Source organism: Tachyglossus aculeatus, chromosome 3, assembly GCF_015852505.1.
Source record: "Tachyglossus aculeatus isolate mTacAcu1 chromosome 3, mTacAcu1.pri, whole genome shotgun sequence".
In the NCBI taxonomy this organism is placed as follows: domain Eukaryota; kingdom Metazoa; phylum Chordata; class Mammalia; order Monotremata; family Tachyglossidae; genus Tachyglossus; species Tachyglossus aculeatus.
Genome location: NC_052068.1, coordinates 105,599,304 through 105,622,325, shown reverse-complemented (window position 1 = coordinate 105,622,325; position 23,022 = coordinate 105,599,304). Strand labels below are relative to the sequence as shown.

General features: G+C 45.2%; 1 pseudogene; it reads right to left on the bottom strand.

Moving 5' to 3' along the window:
* Positions 1 to 3,382: 3,382 nt before the first annotated feature.
* Positions 3,383 to 22,697, bottom strand: LOC119925357 (annotated as a pseudogene).
* Between the last annotated feature and the right edge of the window lie 325 nt (positions 22,698 to 23,022).

Genomic DNA, 23,022 nt, shown 5'->3' with positions numbered 1-23,022 from the left:
AGCAGTCTCAATGTGAAGAGTAACAAAGCACGCATACCGGCTATCCAAGATAATATTAAGTGATTGAGGGAAATCGTGAAGGACTGACATCACAGCTACAAGTTCCGCGTGTTGAGCGGAATGGGACAGAATGGGGATAATGCGGAAAGTGTCCGGAGGACAATAATAGGCAGCTCGGCCTTTCGTTCCATCTGTAAAAACTGTGGTAGCCCCCGGTATTGGGTCCGGAACCGTGATGCAGAGGAATACCCATGCAAAAGGTGAGAAAACCTTTAATCGTGGAATATCTGGGAGACCAGTAACCCAAGCCCCCGTATGCATTGCCAAAAGGATCTGCCAATCGGGATCGTTGCCAAGAAGTGTGGCAAGTTGATCTGAAGTATATGGTTGGTATAATGCAGAGGGTCCGGTCCCAGAATGGACGGTAATGTGCCAAATTAAACGACCCAACAACTGGGCTACCAAAGTCAGATATGGGGAAACAGAGCGGCAGGGCTGAGTGGGCAAATGCATCCACTCAACCAATTGTTGTTCTTGACATATAACCCCTGTAGGCATGACAGAAGTGGGAACGACAACGGCGGATAAGGGTATCCCTGGGGTGACACGGTCCACCGTAGCCTGAGCCAATTTTTTGACTACCTGCTCTAACTCCCGGGCGGCTTGTGGTGTAAGGGAGCGGGGGGAAGAGAGCTCCGGGGCTCTTCGCAAGGTAGCAAAAAGGTGAGATAATTGCAACCCTTGCAACCCGTACTCCTATATGTTTCTCCTCATCTACAACACCAACATCATTACTTGGGCTCAGGAAAGAGAATTGCGTGAACCCCAGCCCCGTTAGGTGTACTGTGGGGTTACCCGTTTGACTGCTGTAGCCCATCATCTGGGAACCTCACCCCCCGTACCCGAACTTCCTTCTTGTATGCTTGTCAGCTCGTCTTGGCCGCCTTCAGAGTTGGTTTTGCCTATTTGGCAAACATGTCGACAACCTTTTCCTACGGTTATTCACATGTCCTAGCACGTATCCCCAGCCACTTTATTGAACTGGGGCAGACATGATAACCTTACATATTCATCCCCTTTGCATGGTTATCTTGGGTCCTTGCCCACGGATGCTTTCCAGGCTTTAGGTTCCTCTCGTGCTGGAACTTCTTCCCTTTTGTACCCCCACCTTTGGCGGGCTTTTGGTGCTTTGGGTCCAATCATGCTTGCCTTTGCTCGATTACAGGTCCCTTTTAATTCTATCCCAATCCATACGGAAGAATGGCAAACAAGAGCATGTATATTGCCACCACAAGCCTTCCTTGTTGGCTACCCGTCCCTTATCCCCTTCCCTTCCCTCTGGAATATTACATCTGATAATTGTAGACTTACCCAATGTATATCCGCCCGTGATGCCACTGCTACTATTCTTATAGTAGAACAATCTCGTCATGCTATACTACCCACCTCATTATCCCACCCTTGGGCTGAGTCCTCTGCGGATTCTGCCCTGCAGATGCTAGCTGATCATTTTCGTATTCCAAAACGGCGACATCGTCGGTTTGTTGGATTGTTAATTACTGGGTTTATCGCTTTGGCATCCCTTATTATTGCTACCACCTTATCCTCTATTACCCTGCATACTGAAATAACACAGGCCTCCTTTGTTAATTACCTTGCAAGAAATGTTTCTGATGCTCTGCAAACACAGTTACGATTAGATAAAGCCTTTTTGGAAAAACAAAAAGGGGGAGATGAACTGATCGGTGGGGAGTCCAAGATAAGGGCGCACCCAGTGTAATTCCCCCAGTAATTTTTGGAAATCATTAAGGGTTTTTAATTTTGAAACATCCAAGGTAGGGGTCACAGGGGACACTGTCCGATCTGTCAAAATATGTCCCAGATAGGTGATCGGGGGCTTTGTCTGGACTTTCTCGGGTGCAACCCGCAGCCCTCCAGATTCTAAAGCCGCCAGAAGAGCAGGCCGTAAGGCGTGTAGTTGGGCTGCGGTGGCGCAAGCACATAATATGTCATCCATATAGTGAATAATATATGCCTCAGGATGCTTGACGCGGAACGGCACCATCAGAAGCGCAACGTAAGTCTGGCACATTGTGGGGCTATTTTTCATTCCCTGGGGGAGGACCGTCCAATGATAACGTGTAGCAGGTTGAGTCCTGTTGGCCAAAGGGACTGAAAACGCAAATCGAATACGATCGTCCGGGTGGAGCGGAATAGAGAAAAAACAATCCTGAATAGCTACTACTAATAACGGCCAATTTCTAGGGATCATAGCCGGGTTCGGGAGCCCAGGTTGCAGCGCTCCCATTGGCTGCATCGTCTTATTGATTTCTCTGAGATCAGTCAACATCCTCCAGGCCCCCGAGCGCTTTTTTATCACAAAGACAGGGGAATTCCAAGGGCTATCGGAGGGTTCAATATGCCCCGCCGCTAATTGTTCCGCGACTATCACTTGTAAAGCAGCCAATTTCGGGGTTGGTAGCGGCCACTGCTCCACCCATAGTGGTGTATCAGAAGCCCACGTTATTCGTTGGGCGGTTGGGCGGTTGGCCCCGACCTTTGCAGTGGCCGCGAAGGAAAAGGGCGCGGTGAATTACATGGGTGACAATTGTCGGTCATAATTACGGCCCCCATTTGTCCTAAAAGATCACGTCCCCATAAATTAATGGGGAGGCGATCTAACACATATCGTTGAATGTATCCTGATAGGCTATCAAGCTCCCAGTGTAGGTAAGTGGCACTTTGAGAGGGGAGGGTAACCTCTCCGATGCCTTCTAACGGGGCAGTCCCGGTTTGCAGTGGACATGCCGGGGGCCAATCCTTTCTTGTAAGGACTGAACGATCAGCCCCTGTGTCTACTAAACCAATAAACTCTCGCCCATTTAAACGGACCGTCAGTCTCGATCGGTCTTGCCCAATGACAGCGGACCAATAAGCTCCTATGCCGGAGCTGCCAAAACCCTTTGACCCCGCGGATCCTTCGTCCGAACGAAGCCTAAAGCGTAAAAAGGAAAAAATCACCAATTGAGCAATGCGTGAACGTTCAGGGAGTTGCACTACCCGAAGGCTGTATGCCAAAGCAGCTAATTCCCCCAAATAGTCTTCATCCACCACTCCCGGCAAGACAATCAACCCCTTTTGGGTTAGTCCGCTACGGCCCAGGATGAGTCCCACAGTACCCTTTGGAAGAGGGCCAGCGACCCCCTTGGGGATTCGTTGAACCCCCATTTCAGGGGTTATAATCAAGTGTCCCACCACGGGGAGGTCGAAGCCAGCGGAGCCGCTAGTGGCTTGCTGCAATTCACCGATGGTGGACAGTTGTCGGGAGAAGTCAGAGCCTGTTCCTTCGGAACAGCTGCGCATTGCAGAGAGATGGCTGCCCCTATTGCTGTTGGGGCCTGGGGCCGGCCCCTGCGTCCGTTTCCCGGCACAGGGCTGCCATTATTTGAGAACATCGAGCGGCATTCAGAAGTCCAGTGGCGTCCTTTTTTGCATTTTGGGCATACTGAGGCTGGTAGCGGTCTGGAAGAGCTCTGTCGTGAGCTACGACAATCCTTCTCCATATGTCCGCTCTTTCCACAGCTAAAGCATGCCATGTCTGCCTTAGTTTGTCTTTGCATTGCTGCGGCCATTAGATTAGCATTGAAAGAGGCTGTCCCTACATCCTGACATCGGCGTAATATGTCAGTAATGGGCAAGGTCCGTTTGCCCCCAGCTAAGGCACGCTTGCAGTCTTGGTTAGCATTGTCATAAGCCAGCTGTCTTAATAAAATAACTCCCGCCGCATTATCACTGACGCTGCGGTGGATAGCCATCGTCAGGCGGCTGACAAATTGTTCAAATGGTTCTGACGGTCCTTGCAATATTTTTGTAAAACTGGAGTTTTGTTCTCCTTTCGCCGGGAGCTTCTGCCATGTAGCTTTCCCCGCTATCATTATTTGTTGATATGCTTGCAGAGTGTAAGTTAATTGATTGGCAGTGTCCGCAAAAGGCCCAGTCCCTGTAAGCATCTCGAAAGTGATTTGAACTGGAGGTTGGGCGCGATCATTGCGATGCGCTTGCTCCGCGCACAAATCAAAAAAATCTGCCTTCTAAAGCAAATAGTCTCCGCCATCCAGGACAGTCTTGGCTAAGGTTTGCCAATCATACGGGCAAAGGATTGAGGAAGCAATACTTTCTATGAGTGCCAGCACATAAGGAGCCGTGGGTCCATATGTCTCAGCACCCTGTTTCACTTCTTTTAATAATTTGAAATTCAAGAGTTCGTGGGTACGTATTAACTGACCAGGATTACCAGGGTCAGTTTGCTCCATCACAGGGAAACCCATCAACAGTTCAATAGGTATCACCTCTCCCCCTTCCATAGCAGCCCCCATCGCTCGCTGCAGAGGTGTTTGTGCTGCTTTCGGGACCCATGGAGGGTGTGGTGGAGGTGGTGGTGCAGACGGAGCTGGCTCAGTGAAAGGATTCCACTTTCCTTTCGGCCATAGCTCAGGATTGCAGTCCATCAATGCAGATTCAGGTGGGGGAGGCAAAGGGGGGTCCGGACAAATCATAGCTTCGTCCGGGCTGGAGGCCACATCTATCCCTGCCAAATTTCCTTCAAGGGAATTTTGTGTTCAGGAGTAAGGCACATCTTTAATACGTTCCATAAGGAGAACGCAGCGATAGGAAAAGCCTGGGGTCCTTCTTCTCGTAGTCTGGAACTCATCTGCCTTCCCACTATTTCCCATCGTTCTAAATCCACTATTCCTTCCTTTGGAAACCAAGGGCAGCATTTTTCCACGCATTCCAAAAATTGTTCAATCTGGGCAGTGGTGATAATCAACCCACTCTCCTTTACAACATCCTTAAGTAATTGGATATAATGATTCCGAGAACGGAATTGAATTTGTCCCATTTTCATCCCTGCTGTAAGCCTGGTGTTTGAAAATGAAAGTAAACTTAAATGCCCTCACCTCTTCCGTTTCTTTGGTGAGTCACTGCGCAGTGATGAGTTGCTTCGTGAGGGTTGCGGTGCTGAATCTCAGGGTCCAGGCTTCATGTCCCTGTCCCTGTTCGGGCGCCATTTGTTGCCGTCTGCCTCCACGAGTCCGGCGCAGCCGGGAGACAGGCACGCGCAATGGAATTACACAGGCCCGGCGAATCTCAAGGTGGACAAGGAGACTGTTTATTCAGCACACTGTGGAGGATTTTATACAGTGAGGAGCCTCAAGGGAGTTAGGTGACAGGCGGATGACTGCAAGCTTATCAGCAAGGCTGAGCTCATGCTTAGATCGGCACGTTCCTAAGGCAATTCTCAGAACAGCGCCAAGTTATTTATCTAGCAGCCTGACTTCCTTCATTGTTCCTTGTAGGTCTTCCTGTGAGCACGGAAGGCCGGGGGGTGCCTGGCTTTCAACCTAGGCCCAGATGTTAGGTCTACCACAAATCTGGAGAGGGTGGTAGAGGCGAATAATGTGGGCATCAAAGGAGGGGAAGGAAAGGGAAGGGGGAGTAGGGATAGTGCGAAAGCGACATTGGGGAGAGAGAAGGAAACTGACACCTCCTCCTTTTCCTGTGAGTCGGGGGAGAGGGGGTGGGAGAAGAAGAGGCCTCCACTGGAGAGAGCTGCAGAAGAGGTCGTGTCGTCCGGAGACAGCCATGTTTCGGCTAGGGCGAGGAAGAGTAGAGATCTGGAAAGGAATAGGTCCAGGATGAAAGGGAGCTTACATATAATGGAGTGGGGGTTCCAAAGGCCACACTTGACAGAAGCTGTAGAAAGACGGGAGGGAGGGGGAAGGGTGTGAGTGGTGGGGAGGGTTTGGATTGGGATGAGTTGGCAGGGGCCTGGGCGGGGAGAGGGAGAAGAAGGGTGGCAATGAGAAAGGAGAACTGGGATGGGGTGGGGATACTGCGAAAGATTGCACATATGGGAAAGGAGAAATTTAAAAATTGAATAATGTTTAGTCTTTATCCTATTTTATATATCTCCCTGGGCCCATTTGATTTTCTTCTCTTCTTTAGAATTGCCTCCTATAGTTTTATGTCACAATGAAGTTTAGCCTATTTCTCCCCTCTCTGAGGTTCTCTCTAAATAGGTAGAATTGTAATTTGAAGATCCCCCTATGTAATTCATTTAGACCTAAGAAAGTACAATAGCACTATACCCACTATAAATCCCTCTCTGACCTTCAGCTCCACAGCCATTATGTACATATCTCTAATTTATTTACATTAGTGTCTGTCTCCTCGCTAGACTGTAAGGACACTGTGGACTGGGAATATAGCTACCAACTCTTTTATATTGTTATATTAGACTCTCCCAAGCACTTAGTATGGTGGACTGCACACAGTAAATGCTCAGAAAATACAATCGGTTACCAGAACAATAAATATTAATGATAAATAAATTATTCTAAAGAGTTATAATAACCAGAAATTGGAGGTGCAAGCAATTATCTTAATAAGAAATACACGATCACTTTTATCACACCCATCCTCTAATCAATTGATATTCTGAGCAATCACAAAGTTTCTTAGGTCACTTTAAGAATGCAATCGATGTTCTTGGATATTCCTCATCTTACTGGACTGAGAGATGAGATTGCCAGGAGGAGATGTGATTCATTCATTCATTCATTCAATCGCATTTATTAACTTAGTGTGTGCAGAGTAGTATACTAAGAGCTTATATTCAGCTCTAAGCAATGTGAATTGATGTTCAATGCATACTGACCACAGGCAGAAGAGTCAAGAGTCAAGCTGCTCTGGTCCGCACCTGCAGAATGCAAAGTTTTGCCCTTTTGGAGAAGCAGGGGTGTGAGCTGTGCTGAGCCCAAGGAAGACTGAAAACAGTGAAAGCAGTCTGAACCACAACGTGACAAGAGGTTCAGGAGCAACAGCAGAAGTCAAAGTCCACAGGAAGTCACATGGTCTAATAGAAAGAGCCCAAGCCTGGTAATCAGAGGATCTTGGTTCTAATCCTGCACAGCCACTCGTCTGCCTTGTGACCTCGGACAAGTCACTTAACTTCTCTGAGCCTCAGTTACTTCATCTGGGTTCAATAATCCTCCCTCAGACAGACTAAGAGACCCATGTGCAACAGGGACTGTATCTGACCTGATTATCTTCTATCTACCTCACTGTTAAGTAGAGTGCCTGGCACGTACTAAATGGTTAAATATCACTTTCACTATCATTCTTATCATTATTCTCAATCATATTTATGGAGTGTTTAATGTGTGCAAAGTACAGTACTAAGCACTTGGGAGAGTACAATTTAAAAGAGGTGGTAGACAAGTTCCCTAACTATAAGGGGCCTACAGTCTAAGTGATTTGGCCAATATGAATGTGGCATCTAAAATCCCCATCATCAGTACTCATCAACTGCACTGCTTCAAGTATTGCTTCACTGGGGAAGTTTTCTTGGGGTTATTTCAGACAACCTCTATGGATATTAACTGTGGTACTCATTTAGTGTATGTCAAAGCTTAAGCATAGCCTAAGGAGGCACTGAAGTAGACATAATCTTTACCACCACTGTTATTTATTGAGCACTTACTGTGTGCAGACCACTGTGCTAACCACATGGGAGAGTTGGTAGATACATTCCCTGACCACAGTGAACATACAGAGTAGAGAGGGAGACAGGCATTAATAAAAATCTGACACTAATCCTTGTCGAGCATGAGACCCATATCAACACCTACTGTTACAGTTAACATCAATCAACGGTATTAATTGAGCCCTTGCTATGTGCAGAGCACTGTGATAAGCGCTTGGAAGAGTACAACTTAAAGGACTTGGCAGAAAGTTTCCCTGCTCACAGTAAGCTTACAACTTTCACCCATGTTCCCGGGAATATGTGGATAAATACTGACATAGAATTTATGTGGAAGTAACTTAAATATTCCAGGGTGATTTGCATAAATCTTGGGAAAGATGGAGTGGATGACTGCTCCAAGGGTGTGTAAAAACCCTGAAGAATATGTAAGTTACATGACTTTTATTAATGAATTTAATGACAGAAACCTTGAATTGCATGTAAAAATTATATGGAATGCATTAAGGTTTAATAATATAGAATGAAGAATATTTCTGTTCTCATTGACTCTCAGTCCAACCATTCCTTTCCTAAGTACCAATCTGGGTCTGTTCCATTTTGTCAATGAAATGCAGACAGAGAATGGTCCTGGGAGTCAGACTCTACCATTCATGACTCAACGATTTCTCGGCTGTGTGACCTTGGGCAGGACACTTACACTTACCCTCCTACCATTCCTTTCCAAACTCCTTGAACGAGTTGTCTACACGCGCTGCCTCGAATTCCTCAACACCAACTCTCTCCTCGACCCCCTCCAGTCTGGCTTCCGTCCCCTACATTCCATGGAAACTGCCCTCTCAAAGGTCACCAATGACCTCCTGCTTGCCAAATCCCAGGGCTCCTACTTTATCCTAATCCTCCTCGACCTCTCAGCTGCCTTCGACACTGTGGACCACCCCCTTCTCTCAACACGCTATCCGACCTTGGCTTCACCGACTCCATCCTCTCCTGGTTCTCCTCTTATCTCTCCGGTTGCTCTTTCTCAGTCTCTTTTGCAGGCTCCTCCTCCCCCTCCCATCCTCTTACTGTGGGGGTTCCCCAAGGTTCAGTGCTTGGTCCCCTTCTGTTCTCGATCTACACGCACTCCCTTGGTGACCTCATTCGCTCCCACGGCTTCAACTATCATCTCTACGCTGATGACACCCAGATCTACATCTCTGCCCCTGCTCTCTCCCCCTCTCTCCAGGCACGCATCTCCTCCTGGCTTCAGGACACCTCAATCTGGATGTCTGCCCGCCACCTAAAACTAAGCATGTCCAAGACTGAACTCCTTGTCTTCCCTCCAAACCCTGCCTTCTTCCTGACATTCCCATCACTGTTGACGGCACTACCATCTTTCCCGTCTCACAAGCCCGCAACCTTGGTGTCATCCTCGACTCCGCTCTCTCATTCACCTCTCACATCCAAGCCGCCATCAAAACCTGCCGGTCTCAGCTCCGCAACATTGCCAAGATCCGCCCTTTCCTCTCCATCCAAACCGCTACCGTGCTCGTTCAAGCTTTCATCCTATCCCGTCTGGACTACTGCATCAGCTTTCTCTCTGATCTCCCATCTTCGTGTCTCTCCCCACTTCAATCCATACTTCATGTTGCTGCCCGGATTGTCTTTGTCCAGAAACGCTTTGGGCATGTTACTCCCCTCCTCAAAAATCTCCAGTGGCAACCAATCAATCTGTGCATCAGGCAGAAACTCCTCACCTTCGGCTTCAAGGCTCTCCATCACCTCGCCCCCTCCTACCTCCCTTCTCTCCTTCTACAGCCCACCCCGCACCCTCCACTCCTCTACCGCTAATCTCCTCACCGTGACTCGTTCTCTCCTGTCCCGCCATCGACCCCTGGCCCACGTCATCCTCCGGGCCTGGAATGCCCTCCCTCTGCCCATCCGCCAAGCTAGCTCTCTTCCTCCCTTCAAGGCCCTACTGAGAGCTCACCTCCTCCAGGAGGCCTTCCCAGAATAAGCCCTTTCCTTCCTCTCCCCCTCGTCCCCCTCTCCATCCCCCCATCTTACCTCCTTCCCTTCCCCTCAGCACCTGTATATGTGTATATATGTTTTACATATTTATTACTCTATTTATTTATTTATTTATTTTACTTGTACATATCTATTCTATTTATTTTATTTTGTTAGTATGTTTGGTTTTGTTCTCTGTCTCCCCCTTCTAGACTGTGAGCCCGCTGTTGGGTAGGGACTGTCTCTATGTGTTGCCGACTTGTACTTCCCAAGCGCTTAGTACAATGCTCTGCACACAGTAAGTGCTCAATAAATACGATTGATTGATTCATTGATTGACACTTCGTTTCTCTGTGCCTTAGTTCCCTCATCAGTAAAAAGGAGATTAAGCCTGTGAGCTCTATGTGGAACAAGGGACTGTGCCCAAACCAATTATCTTGTATCTACCTCAGCACTTAGAATAGTGATTGGCACATAGTAAGCACTTAACAAACACCATAATTTTATTATTATTATGTTGATGGGAAATCATATCAAAGTTAGGGAATTTATTCTCATCGGAGTTTTCCAGTGTACCCAAACTGCAGGGCCATCTTTTTGAGTTATTCTTGATCATTTACATGACTATTGCTACAGGAATAAATCCAAGGCCAATCAAACACTCCACATCCCCATATATCTTTCCCTTAGAAATCTGTTACCCACAGTTACTCTCTGCAGAATGCTGGTGGAAATTTGGACACAGGACAGAACTATTGCTTTCCCTGTTTGTGTTTCTCTGCTGTATAATTTGCTTTTTCTAGGTACTACAGAATATGTCCACCTGACAATGATGGTATACAATTTTTTAATGTTACTTTTTAAGCATTTACTATGTGCCAGGCACTGTACCTGGCATAGTTGTAGATCCAAACTAATCAGGTCAGACCCAATTAATGTCCCACACTGGGCTAATAGTTTTCATACCATTTTTTCATTCATTCATTCATTCATTCATTCAGTCATTCAGTCAGTCAGTCATATTTATTGAGCGCTTACTGGGTGCAGAACACTGTATTAAGCGCTTGGGAAGTACAATTCAGCAACAGAGACAATCCCTACCCAACAGCGGGTTTCAGATGTGAGAACTGAGGCACCGAGAAGTGAAATACACAACCCAAGGTCACACAAGCAGGCGAGCTGCAGAGCTGGGATTAGAGCCCAGGTCCTTCAGACTCCTAGGCCCACACTCCCTCCACTAGGCCATGAGACTGCTCTTGGTATGTGGCCATATGTAACCCCCTGAGTTTCTCACCTATCATGAGCTACAAAGTGTGTGTCCAGCTGGTAGCTGCTATGTGAAAGGACCCTTCCAGTCCAGGAAGAGCATATATATATTGAGTCTCCACACAGCCCTTTTTGATTTGGATAAAATTAACCATATTTTTCTGCGACTTGCATCTGTACTGAAGCTGATCTATGGGGAAACCTTCCACAATAAGCTTCTGCTATACGATGTGACTATGCTGATTGTAATGGTTCCTTTCCTGTTGATACTTTTGCACTGTGTCAAAATCATCTCTCCTTTCAGGCCACGAAGCCTGCCCCATGTGCTCCTACGACCTCATTGTCATCACCTTGATTTTTGGATCAGGCAGAAACTCCTCACCCTCGGCTTCAAGGCTCTCCATCACCTCGCCCCCTCCTACCTCACCTCCCTTCTCTCCTTCTACAGCCCAGCCCGCACCCTCCGCTCCTCTCCCGCTAATCTTCTCACCATCCCTCATTCTCACCTGTCTCGCCGTCGACCCCCGGCCCACATCATCCCCCTGGCCTGGAATGCCCTCCCTCCCCACATCCGCCAAGCTAGCTCTCTTCCTCCCTTCAAGTCCCTACTGATAGCTCACCTTCTCCAGTAGGCCGTCCCAGACTGAGCCCCCTCCTTCCTCTCCCCCTCCTTTCCCTCTCCATCCTCCCCGCCTTACCTCCTTCCCTTCCCACAGCACCTGTATATATGTATATATGTTTGCACGCATTTATTACTCTAGTCATCTATTTTACTTGTACATATATATTCTACTTATTTTATTTTGTTAATATGTTTTGTTTTGTTCTCTGTCTCCCCCTTCTAGATGGTGAGCCCACTGTTGGGTAGGGACCGTCTCTATATGTTGCCAACTTGTACTTCCCAAGTGCTTAGTACAATGCTCTGTACACAGTGAGCGCTCAATAAATACGATTGATTGATTGATTGATTGATTGGATCTGCTATCCTCATGTATTCTCTGGCCAAGACAAGCCACTCAGGTGATATGGACAAGCTGCTCTCCTTTTTCTCTACTTGTACATTTAAGCTGTTGATACTCAGTCCAAAAAATACGTGTCCTGCCATCTACCACCGACCCGCGTCCTTCCCCTGGCCTGAAATAACCTCCCTCCACACATCCACCAAGCCAGTTCTCTTCCTCCCTTCAAAGCCCTACTGAGAGTTCACCTCCTCCAGGAGGCCTTCTCAGACTGAGCCCTCTTTTTCCTCTCTTCCTTCCCACCCCCCCCGCGCCCTACCTCCTTCCCCTCCCCAGAGCACTTGTATATATTTGTACAGATATATTACTCTATTTTACTTGTACATATTTACTATTATTGTGTTAATGATGTGCATATAGCTTTAATTCTATTTGTTCTGACGGTTTTGAAACCTGTCTACATGTTTTGTTTTGTTGTCTGTCTCCCCCTTCTAGACTGTGAGCCCCTTGTTGGCTAGGTACCGTCTCTATATGTTGCCGACATTCATTCATTCATTCATTCAATCGTATTTATTGAGCGCTTATTGTGTGCAGAGCACTGTACTAAGCGCTTGGGAAGTACAAGTTGGCAACATATAGAGACGGTCCCTACCCAACAGCGGGCTCACAGTCTAGACATGTACTTCCCAAGCGCTTAGTACAGTGCTCTGCACACAGTAACGCTTAATAAATACTATTTAATGAATGAATGAGTCATCTCTGACCCATAACGAGTCCATGGACACATCTTTCCCAGAATGTTCCACTTCCATCTGCAATCATACTGGTAGTATATCCATAGAGTTTTGTTAAAAATATGGAAGTGGTTTACCATTGCCTACTTCTTTGAATCTCCACCCTCCACTCTCTCTTCCCCAATAAGCCTCTGCCATACGATGTGACTATGCTGATTGTAATGGTTCCTTTCCTGTTGATACTTCTGTACTGTGTCAAAATCATCTCTCCTTTCAGGCCATAAAGCCTGCCCCATCTGCTTCTCCTACCTCATTGTCATCACCTTAATCTTTGGATCCCATATCATCTCCCATGTTGCTGCTGCCCAGCACAAGTGAGTTTTGATTTGCGGCAGATTGCCTTCCACTCGTTAGCCACTGCCCAAGCTAGGATAGAATGTGTATACTTCTGCTTGACTCTCCCTCCGATAGCCAAGACTAGTAGAGTACTAGATACTCTCCAGGTGCAATCCTGAGAGGGAACACAGTTCATTATCTAGACCAATTTCTAGAGGCAGGTCTCTAAACCATTTCATTATATAAATAGGACCGCTTTTTGTGCCTGCCAATGTTTTGTGAGACTCTCTTGGATTCCAATGCATTGAGTTAGATCCTCCTTTATTTTGAAAAGCAGTAACTTCCAGCTCAGTCACATGGCCCAGGGCAGAACCTTTCGGTTTTGTTTGTTTTCTTTATAGTATTTGTTAAGTGCTATTATTTGCCAGGCAACATACTAAGTATAGGGGTAGATACAAGCTAATCAGTTTGGACACAATCCATATCCTATTTGGGGCTTATAGTCTTTATCCCTATACTACAGATCAGGTTACTGAGATATAGAGAAGTGACTTAATAATAATAATATTAATGATAATAATGGCATTTGTTAAGTGCTTAAAATGAGCCAGCCACTGTACCAAGCACTGGGGTGGATACAAGGAAAGCATGTTGGACACAGTCTCTGTCACATATTGGGTTCACAGTATCAATCCCCATTTTTAAGATGAGATAACTGAGGCACCTTGACGAGACTTTCCCAAGGTCACATGGCAAACAAGTCGGTGAGCCAGGATTAGAACCCATGATCTTCTGATTCCCAGACCTGTGCTCTATCTACTACGCCCTGCTGACTTGCCCAAGGTCACACAGCAGATACGTGGCAGAGTTGTGATTAAGACACCAGTCCTCTGATTTTGAGACCTCTGCTGTTTTCACTAGGTTATGCTACTTCTCTAAAGTTGTAAACTATTTCAGGAGTTGCATCCCACCTCATTCCAATGAGTCACCTTAAACTCTGAGAGAATCGAGGTATCAAACAGTTTTAAGTTCTCAAAACTGTTACTTGTGTTTGAGAGTTTTGAAGATTGTATGCATGGGAAAGGAGAAATGTAAAAACTGAATAATGGCTAATCCTTATTCTCTTTTATGTGTTTCCCTGGGCCCATTTGATTGACTTCTGTTATTTAGATTTGCCTTCTACAGTTTTATGTCATGAGGAAGTTTAGCCTGCTTCTCCCTTCTCTGAGGTTCTCTCTGAATAGGTAGAATTGTAATTTGAAAATCCCCTTATGCAATTCATATACACCTAAGAAAGCAATGTACCTAGTATAAATCCCTCCGTGATCCACAGGTCCACAGTCATCATATACATATCTGTGATTTATTCATTTATTTATATTAATGTCCCTCTCCCCACTAGACTGTAGACTCACTGTGGGCTGGGAATGTAGCTACCAACTCTTTCACATTGTTATATTGGACTCTCCCAAGCACTTAGTACCGTGCTCTGCACACAGTAAATGCTCAATAAATACAATTGATTACCAGCACAATAAATATTAATGATGAATACATTCTTCTAAATAAAGAGTTATAATAACGACAAATTGGAGGGCCAAGCAATTATCTTAGGAGGAAATACATGATCACTGTTACAGAACCCATCCTCTAATCAACTGATATCTGAGCAATCACAAAGATAAGTTTTTTAGATTAGTTTCAGAATGCAGTTGATGTGCTTGGATATTCTTCACCTTACTGGACTGAGAAGTGAGATTGTCAGGAGAAGATGTGAAAGGGCAGGAAATGTGGGGCTTATAGTCTTTATCCCTATATTACAGATGAGGTAACTGAGATATAGAGAAGTGACTTAACAATAATTATAATAATAATAACGGTATTTGTTAAGTGCTTAAATGAGTCAGTCACTGTACTAAGCGCTGGAGTGGTTTTTTATAGTTCTTTATATCAATATCTATAAAGAGCTCACTGATAAAAAAAACAGTGAGTTCTATATAGAACTCAATGAGTAGCTTGCTGTGTGCAGAGCAGTGTACTAAGAGCTTGTATTTTGTGCTGTGATGTGAAATGATGTTCAATGCATACTGACCATAGGCAAGAAGAGTCAAGAGTCAAGCTGCTCTGGTCCCCACTTGTAGAATGCAGAGTGCATACCGGAGGGCTTTGCCCTTTTGGAGAAGCGGGGCTGTCAGCTGTCCTGAGTCCAAGGAAGACTGAAAACAGTGAAAGCATTCTGAACCACAACAAGTGACAAGAGATTCAGGAGCAATAACAGAAGACAAAGTAAACAGGAAGCTGCACGGTTTAATGGAAAGAGCCCAAACGTGGTAGTCAGAGGATCTGGGTTCTAATCCTGCACAGCCACTCATTGGATGTGTGGCCTTGGGCAAGTCACTTAACTTCTCTGTGCCTCAGCTACCTCATATGTAAAATGGGGATTCAAGAATCCTCCCTCTGGTAGACTGAGAGCCCCATGTGCAATAGGGTCTGTGTCTGACCTGAATATCTTCTATCCACCCCACTATTAAGTACAGTGTCTGGCACATAATGAGTGGTTAAATACCACTTTCACCATAATTCTTATTAATCTCAATAAATCATATTTATGGAGTGCTCAATGTGTGCAAAGCACAGTACTAATCGCTTGGGAGAGTACAGCATAATAGATTTCGTAGATAAGTTGCCTATTAGGAGCTTACAGTCCAAGTGATTTGGCCAGTATGAATATGGCATCTAAGATCCTCATCATCAACACTCATCAACTGCACTGCTTTAAGTATTGCTTCAGCGGGGAAGTTTTCATGAAGTTATTTCAAACAACCTATAAGGATATTAATTATGATATTCATTTGGTGTATGTCAAAGCATAAGCTAAGACTAAAGAGGCAGTGAAGTAGACCACATCATCACCACCAATGGTATTCATTGAGCACTTACTTTGTGCAGACCACTGTGCTAATCACATGGGAGAATTGGTAGACACATTCCCTGCCCACTACGAACATAGAGAGTAGAGGGGGAGACAGGTGTTAATAAAAATCAGACACTAATCCTTGTCGAACATGAGACTCAACACCTACTAGGTTACTGAGTTAACATCAATCTTTGTATTTATTGAGCCCTTACCACGTGCAGAGCACTGTGATAAGTGCTTGGAAGAGTACAATACAACAGATTTAGCAGAAAGGTTCCCTGCCACAATGAGCTTACAACTTTCACTCATGTTCTCGGGAATGTGTGGATAAATACTGACATGGAATTTGTATAGAAATATCTTGAGTGATTTGCATAAATCTTGGGAAAGATGGAGTGGATGACTGGTCCAGGGGTGTGTAAAACCTTTCCAATGAACCAAGATGACTTGAAGAATATGCACGTTACATGACATTAAATGTAAGTTGCATTAAATTAATGAATTTCATGACAGAAACCTTGAATTTCATGTAAAAAGTATTTGAAATCCATTAAGGGCTAATACTATAGAATTAAGAATATTTCCGTTCTCACTGACTCTCAATTCAAGCATTCTTTTCCGAAGTACCAACCTTGGACTGTTCCATTTTGCAGATATAATACAGATAGAGCATGGGCCTGGAAGTCAGAGGTCAGGACTCTACAACTTCTCTGCTGTGTGACCTTGGGCAAGTCACTTCATTTCTCTGTGCCTTCCTTCCCTCATCAGCAAAATAGAGATTAAGCCTGTGAGCTCTATGGGGAACAACAGACTGTGTCCAACCCAATTATCTTCTATCTACCTAAGCACTTAGAACAGTGATTGGCACATAGTAAGCACTTAACAAATACCATAATTTTATTATTATTTCGTTGATGAGAAATCATATGAAAGTTATGGAATTTATTCTAATGGGATTTTCCCAGTGTTCCCAAACTGCCGGGGCATCTTTTTAGGTTATCCTCGGTCATTTGCCTGACTATTACCACAGAGATAAAACCAAGGCAAATCAAACACTTAACATCCCCATACGATTTTCCCTTAGGAATCTATTACCCACAGTTACTCTCCCCAGAATGCTGGTGGACCCCTAGACACAGGACAGAAGTATTGCTTTCCCTGTTTATGCTTCTTTGCTGTAGACTTTGATTTTTCTAGGTGCTACAGACTGTGTCCTCCTGGCAGTGATGGTATATAATTTTTTAATGGTATTCGTTAAACATTTACTATGTTCCAGGAACTTTACTAAGCATAGTTGTAGATACAAACTAAAAAGGTCAGAAACAATTAATATCCCACATTGAACTAATAACTTTCATCACCATCTTTTTCATTCGTTCATCTATGACTCCTCTCTCTCATTCACTCCACTCATCCAATCTGTCACCAAAACCAGCCGGTCTCACCTCCGCATCATTGTCAAGATCTGCCCTTTCCTCTCCATCCAAACCGCTACCTTGCTGCTTCAATCCCTCATCCTTTCCCGACTGGATTACGGCATCAGCCTCCTTTCTGATCTTCCAACCTCCTGTCTCTCCCCACTTCAGTCTATACTTCACTCTGCTGCCCAGATTATCTTTGTACAGAAACGCTGTAGGCATGTCACTCCCGCCCCCTAAAGAATCTCCAGTGGTTGCCTGTCAACCTTCGAATCAAGCAAAAACCCCTCACTCTCGGCTTCAAGGCTCTCCATCACCTCATCCTCTCCTAACTCATCTCCCTTCTCTCCTTCTACAGCCCAGCCCGCACACTCTACTCGTCTACCTCTAACCTCCTCACTGTTCCTCACTTTCGCCTGACCCATCGTAACCCCCGGCCCACATCCTTCCTCTGGCCTGGAATGCCCTCCCTCCACACATCCACCAAACTAGCTCTCTTCCTCCCTTCAAAGCCCTACTGATAGCTCAGCTCCTCCAGAAGGCCTTCCCTGACTAAGCCCTCCCTTTTTTCCTCTCCTCCACCTCCTTCCCTCCCCATCATCCCCTCCTTTGCCCTACCCCCTTCCCTTCCCCGCAACACTTGAATATATTTGTACATATTTATTACTCTATTTCATTTGTACATATTTACATATTTATTTCATTAATGATGTGTATATAGCTATAGTTCTATTTATTCTGATTCATTCATTCATTCATTCAATCGTATTTATTGAGCGCTTACTGTGTTCAGAGTACTGTACTAAGTGCTTGGGAAGCACAGGTTGGCAACATATAGAGACTGTCCCTACCCAACAGTGAGCTCACAGTCTAGAAGGGGGAGACAGAGAACAAAACAAAGCATATTAACAAAATAAAATAAATAGACTATGTACAAGTAAAATAAATAAATAGAGTAATAAATACACACAAACATATATACATATATACAGGTGCTGTGGGGAAGGGTAGGAGGTAAGGCGGGGGGGAGATGGCATTGACACCTATCTACTTGTTTTGTTTTTCTGTCTGAATCATTCAATTGAATTTATTGAGCACTTACTGTGTGCAGAGCACTGTACTAAGCACTTGGAAAGTACAATTCAGTAACAAATAGAGACAATCCCTACCCAACAATGAGTTTCAGATGCGAGAACTAAGACACAGAGAAATGAAATACCCAGCCCAAGGTCACACAGCAGATGAGTTGCAGAGCTTGGACTAGAATCCAGGTCCTTCAGACTCCCAGGCCCACATTCCCTCTACTAGGCTATGAGAATGCACTTGTTATGTGGCCATATATAACTCCTTGCATTACCCACCTATCATGAGCTACAACGTGCATGTCCAGCTAGTGGCTGCTATGTGAAAGAGCCCTTCCAGTCCATATAGAGCAAATATATTGAGTCTCGACACAGCCCTTTGCAATTTGGATAAAAGTAACCATTTGTTTCTGTGACTTACATCAGTGCTGAAGCTAACCTATGGGGAAATCTTCCCCTACAAGGTTCTGACATAAGACGTGACTATGCTGATTGTAATGGTTCCTTTCCTTTTGATACTCCTGTACTATGTCAAAATCATCTCTCCTTCTTTCAGGTCACAATGCCTGCCCCATCTGTTCCTCCGACCTCATTGTCATCACCTTGATCTTTGGATCTCCTATCATCATGTATTCTCTGGCCAAGTCAAGCCACTCAGACTGTGAGCCCGTTGTTGGGTAGGGACCGTCTCTATAGGTTGCCGACTTGTACCTCCCAAGTGCTTAGTACAGTGCTCTGCACACAGTAAGCGCTAAATATATATGATCGAATGAATGACTGAATGTGGACAAACTGCTCTGCTCGTATGTTTAACCCCCTGATACTCAGTCCGATAATACAGGAGGGGACCACACACTTGAACTAAATACATCAACAAGTGGATTCCTAAGCCAAGTCCCAAGCCAAAGAAGAATTTTCATTTATAGGTAGCAGCATATCAAAGTTCAAAGGGCATGGGTCTGGGAGTCAAAGAACCTGGGATCTAATCTCAGTTCTGCACACTTAGTTCTGGTGACCTTCTCTGTGCATCTGCAAAATAGGGATTCATTCAATCGTATTTATTGAGTGCTTACTGTGTGCAGAGCACTGTACTAAGCGCTTGGGAAGTACAAGTTGGGAACATATAGAGACGGTCCCTACCCAACAGCGGGTTCACTGCCTAGAAGGGGGAGAGAGACAACAAACAAAACATATTAACAAGATGAAATGAATAGAATAGTAAATATATACAAGTAAAATAAATGGAGTAATAAATATGTACAAACATATATACATATATACAGGTGCTGTGGGGGAGGGAAGGAGGTAAGGCGGGGGGTGGAGAGGGGGAGGAGGGGGAAAGGAAGGAGGGGGCTTAGTCTGGGAAGGCCTCCTGGAGGAGGTGAGCTCTCAGCAGGGCCTTGAAGGGAGGAAGAGAGCTAGCTTGGCGGATGGGCAGAGGGAGGGCATTCCAGGCCAGGGGGAGGACGTGGTTCGAGGGTCGACGGTGGGACAGGCGAGAACGAGGCACAGTGAGGAGATTAGAGGCAGAGGAGTGGAGGGTGCTGGCTGGGCTGTAGAAGGAAAGAAGGGAGGAGAGGTAGGAGGGGGCGAGGTGATGGACTGCATTGAAGCCGAGAGTGAGGAGTTTTTACCTGATGCGTAGGTTGATTGGTAGCCACTGGAGATTTTTGAGGAGGGGAGTAACATGCCCAGGGCGTCTCTGTACAAAGATGATCTGGTCAGCAGAGTGAAGTATAGATTGAAGTGGGGAGAGACAGGGGGTTGGGAGATCAGAGAGGAGGCTGATGCAGTAATCCAGTCGGGATAGGATGAGAGATTGAACCAGCAGGGTAACGGTTTGGATGGAGAGGAAAGGGCGGATCTTCGCGATGTTGTGGAGGTGAGACCGGCAGGTTTTGGTGACAGATTGGATGTTAGGGGTGAACGAGAGAGCGGAGTCGAGGATGACACCAAGGTTGCCGGCTTGTGAGACGGGAAGGTTGGTAGTGCTGTCAACAGTGATGGGAAAGTCAGGGAGAGGGCAGGGTTTGGGAAGGAAGATAAGGAGTTCAGTCTTGGACATACTGAGTTTTAGATGGCGGGCAGACATCCAGATGGAGATGTCCTGAAGACAGGAGGAGATACGAGCCTGGAGGAAGGGAGAGAGAGCAGGGGCAGAGTTGTAGATTTGGGTGTCATCAGCGTAGAGATGATAGTTGAAGCCGTGGGAGCGAATGAGTCCACCAAGGGAGTGAGTGTAGATTGAGAACACCTATAGAGGAGATTCAACACCTGTTCTCCCTCCTCTGACTGTGAGCCTCATGTGAGACTTGATTATCTGTCCAGGCTCTTTCTTAAACTGTGTTACTTTCCTCGAATCCTCCTTGAATTTCTTTCTCTTTTTCATGAAACACCTTCTAAAGGGTCATATTTACCCTCAATGCTATTTCAGTCTAACAAATGATAACCCCACCCAAAACAGGATATGCACAACCTTGTCTAAATAAACTGAATTGAGAAGCAGTGTGACCTAGTCAATCAACCATGGGCCTGGGAGTCAGAAGGACCTGGGTTCTAATCCCAGCTCCACCACTTATCTACTGTGTGACCTTGGGCAAGCCTCTTCACTTCTCTGTGCCCTCAGGTTGTCTCATCTGTAAAATAGGGATTAAGACTGTTAGCCCCATGTGGGACATGGACTATGCAAAACCTGATTAGCTCATATCAACCCCGGCGCTTAATACAGTGCCTAGCTCATAGCAAGCACTTACTACCGTTACAAAAAGTATGATTAAAGGAACTGAATACATGGTAGATCTCTAGACGTTACTATTCAAGGATCTTATTTTTATTCTTTTGGAATTAGAAGAATACTTTACTTGAGCTCTGTTGGATGCAGACAGTTACTAGATGTCACTTCACTTACAGTTTTACTTCAAAATTCAAATCCATTATTCTATTTTCAGACACGGCTAGCATCTTTTTAAATACAAATGGGGGAGTATTTCCTGGAATAACAGGGTAGTGATCCTGTAAATAGGAGTGGATCAGGAGCAGAGAAACCTGTCTGTGAGATGAAAAATCAACCTAACCTTCAACCTCCAGGAACTACTAAATATTCTTTTCTGATCTTCTCTTCAAACGTTTTAAATAAAACAGTAGAACAGAAGTACCTAGTAATTCTGTAATGCTATAAAAGATTGTTCTCATGCTCTGCAATTAGCCCTCAATCAATACCATTAAGTGATAGAGCAATTGTCCAATTTTACGTGTTGATGTCTTGATATTTTATTTTGTACTAGCCTGAGTTCTTACTGGTGTTGTCTATTTTAATTCTGAGAATAAGGAATAGGCCTCTGACACTTCTCCATGGTCTTTACAAGAGCCCAGAATATCCCGTGCACACAGTGAGCCCTCAGCAAATGATAAAGAAAGGAATGTGCCTAGTAATAGTGCCTGAGCAATGTCATTGACTTTATACCTCAATACGAAAGTCACCTTGACAAATCAGAGCCTCTCTGATCTTGGGAAGATATCATTTTACCCAGAATCCTCTTTAGAGCACTTTTCACCTCTTGATTTCTCAGACTGTAGATCAGGGGATTTAGCATGGAAGTGAAGACTGAATAGGGGAGAGAAAACACCTTCTTGGTCTCAGGAGCGTAGGAGGATTTCACCTGGAAATAAGTCGAACTTGCAGCCCCAAAGAACAGTGAGACCACAATGAGATGGGATGAGCACGTGGAGAAGGCTTTGTGACGGCCCTCGGCAGAGGACATCTTCAGGATGGTGACAAGGATGCGGACGTAAGATGCACTGTTCACTCCAAATGGGAGCATCAGGACGATCACACTCCCAGTTACACTGTATATCTCAAGCGTCAAGGTGTCCGTGCGCACCAGGTCTAAGAGAGGAGGGCTATCACAGAGGAAATGGTTAATTACATTAGGCCCACAGAACGTCAATGTAAACATCAGTGTATTCTGTATTGTTTCCACGGGAATCCCTGCCAGTCAGGAAGACAGGGCCAGTTGCAGACAGAACCTTCAGTTCATAATGAGTGAATAGCTGAGCAGGTCACAGATGGAGGCCTGTCTGTCATAAGCCATCATTGTCAGGATCCAACACTCCGAGGGGCCGAGAAATAAGGCAAAATACATCTGGGCTGCACAGCCACCAAAGGAAACACTTTTATCCTTGGACAGTAAAATGGTGAGGATTTGGGGGATAATGGCAGTCGTATAGCAGATATCCATTAGGTACAGACTTCTGAGGACAAAGTACATGGGGGATTGAAGGCTGGGATCCACCGTGGAGACCAACACTAAGAGGGAGTTTCCTATCAAGGTTATTAGGTTATTAGATATACTACAAGGAAAATAATAAACAGGATGACCTGAAATTCATAGAGATTGGAGAAACCCAAAAGAATGAATTCAGTTACAAGTGGCTGATTGCCTTTCCTCATTCGCATGTTTTTTTTTTTTTCAGCAATGTATTGCATAAATAACTGGATCCAAAATATGTCTTCTCCGTTCAGGACAAAAATAAGTAGCAATTTTTTCAAGGAGGTGATCATAACATGAAATAAATATATGGTGTTTGTTGTCAGTGTCCAGAAGCAAGTTCAAGAGACTGGGGAAGTAGTGAGGTTAGCCAATAATACAAATTCTGCAAAGAAATAAAGAGTTTCATTTTATCATCAGTTGGTATTTATATTTATTATTATTGAACGCACATTTTTCCCACCACACTACATATTATCACCTTTATAGGGCCTAATTCTGCTGGGG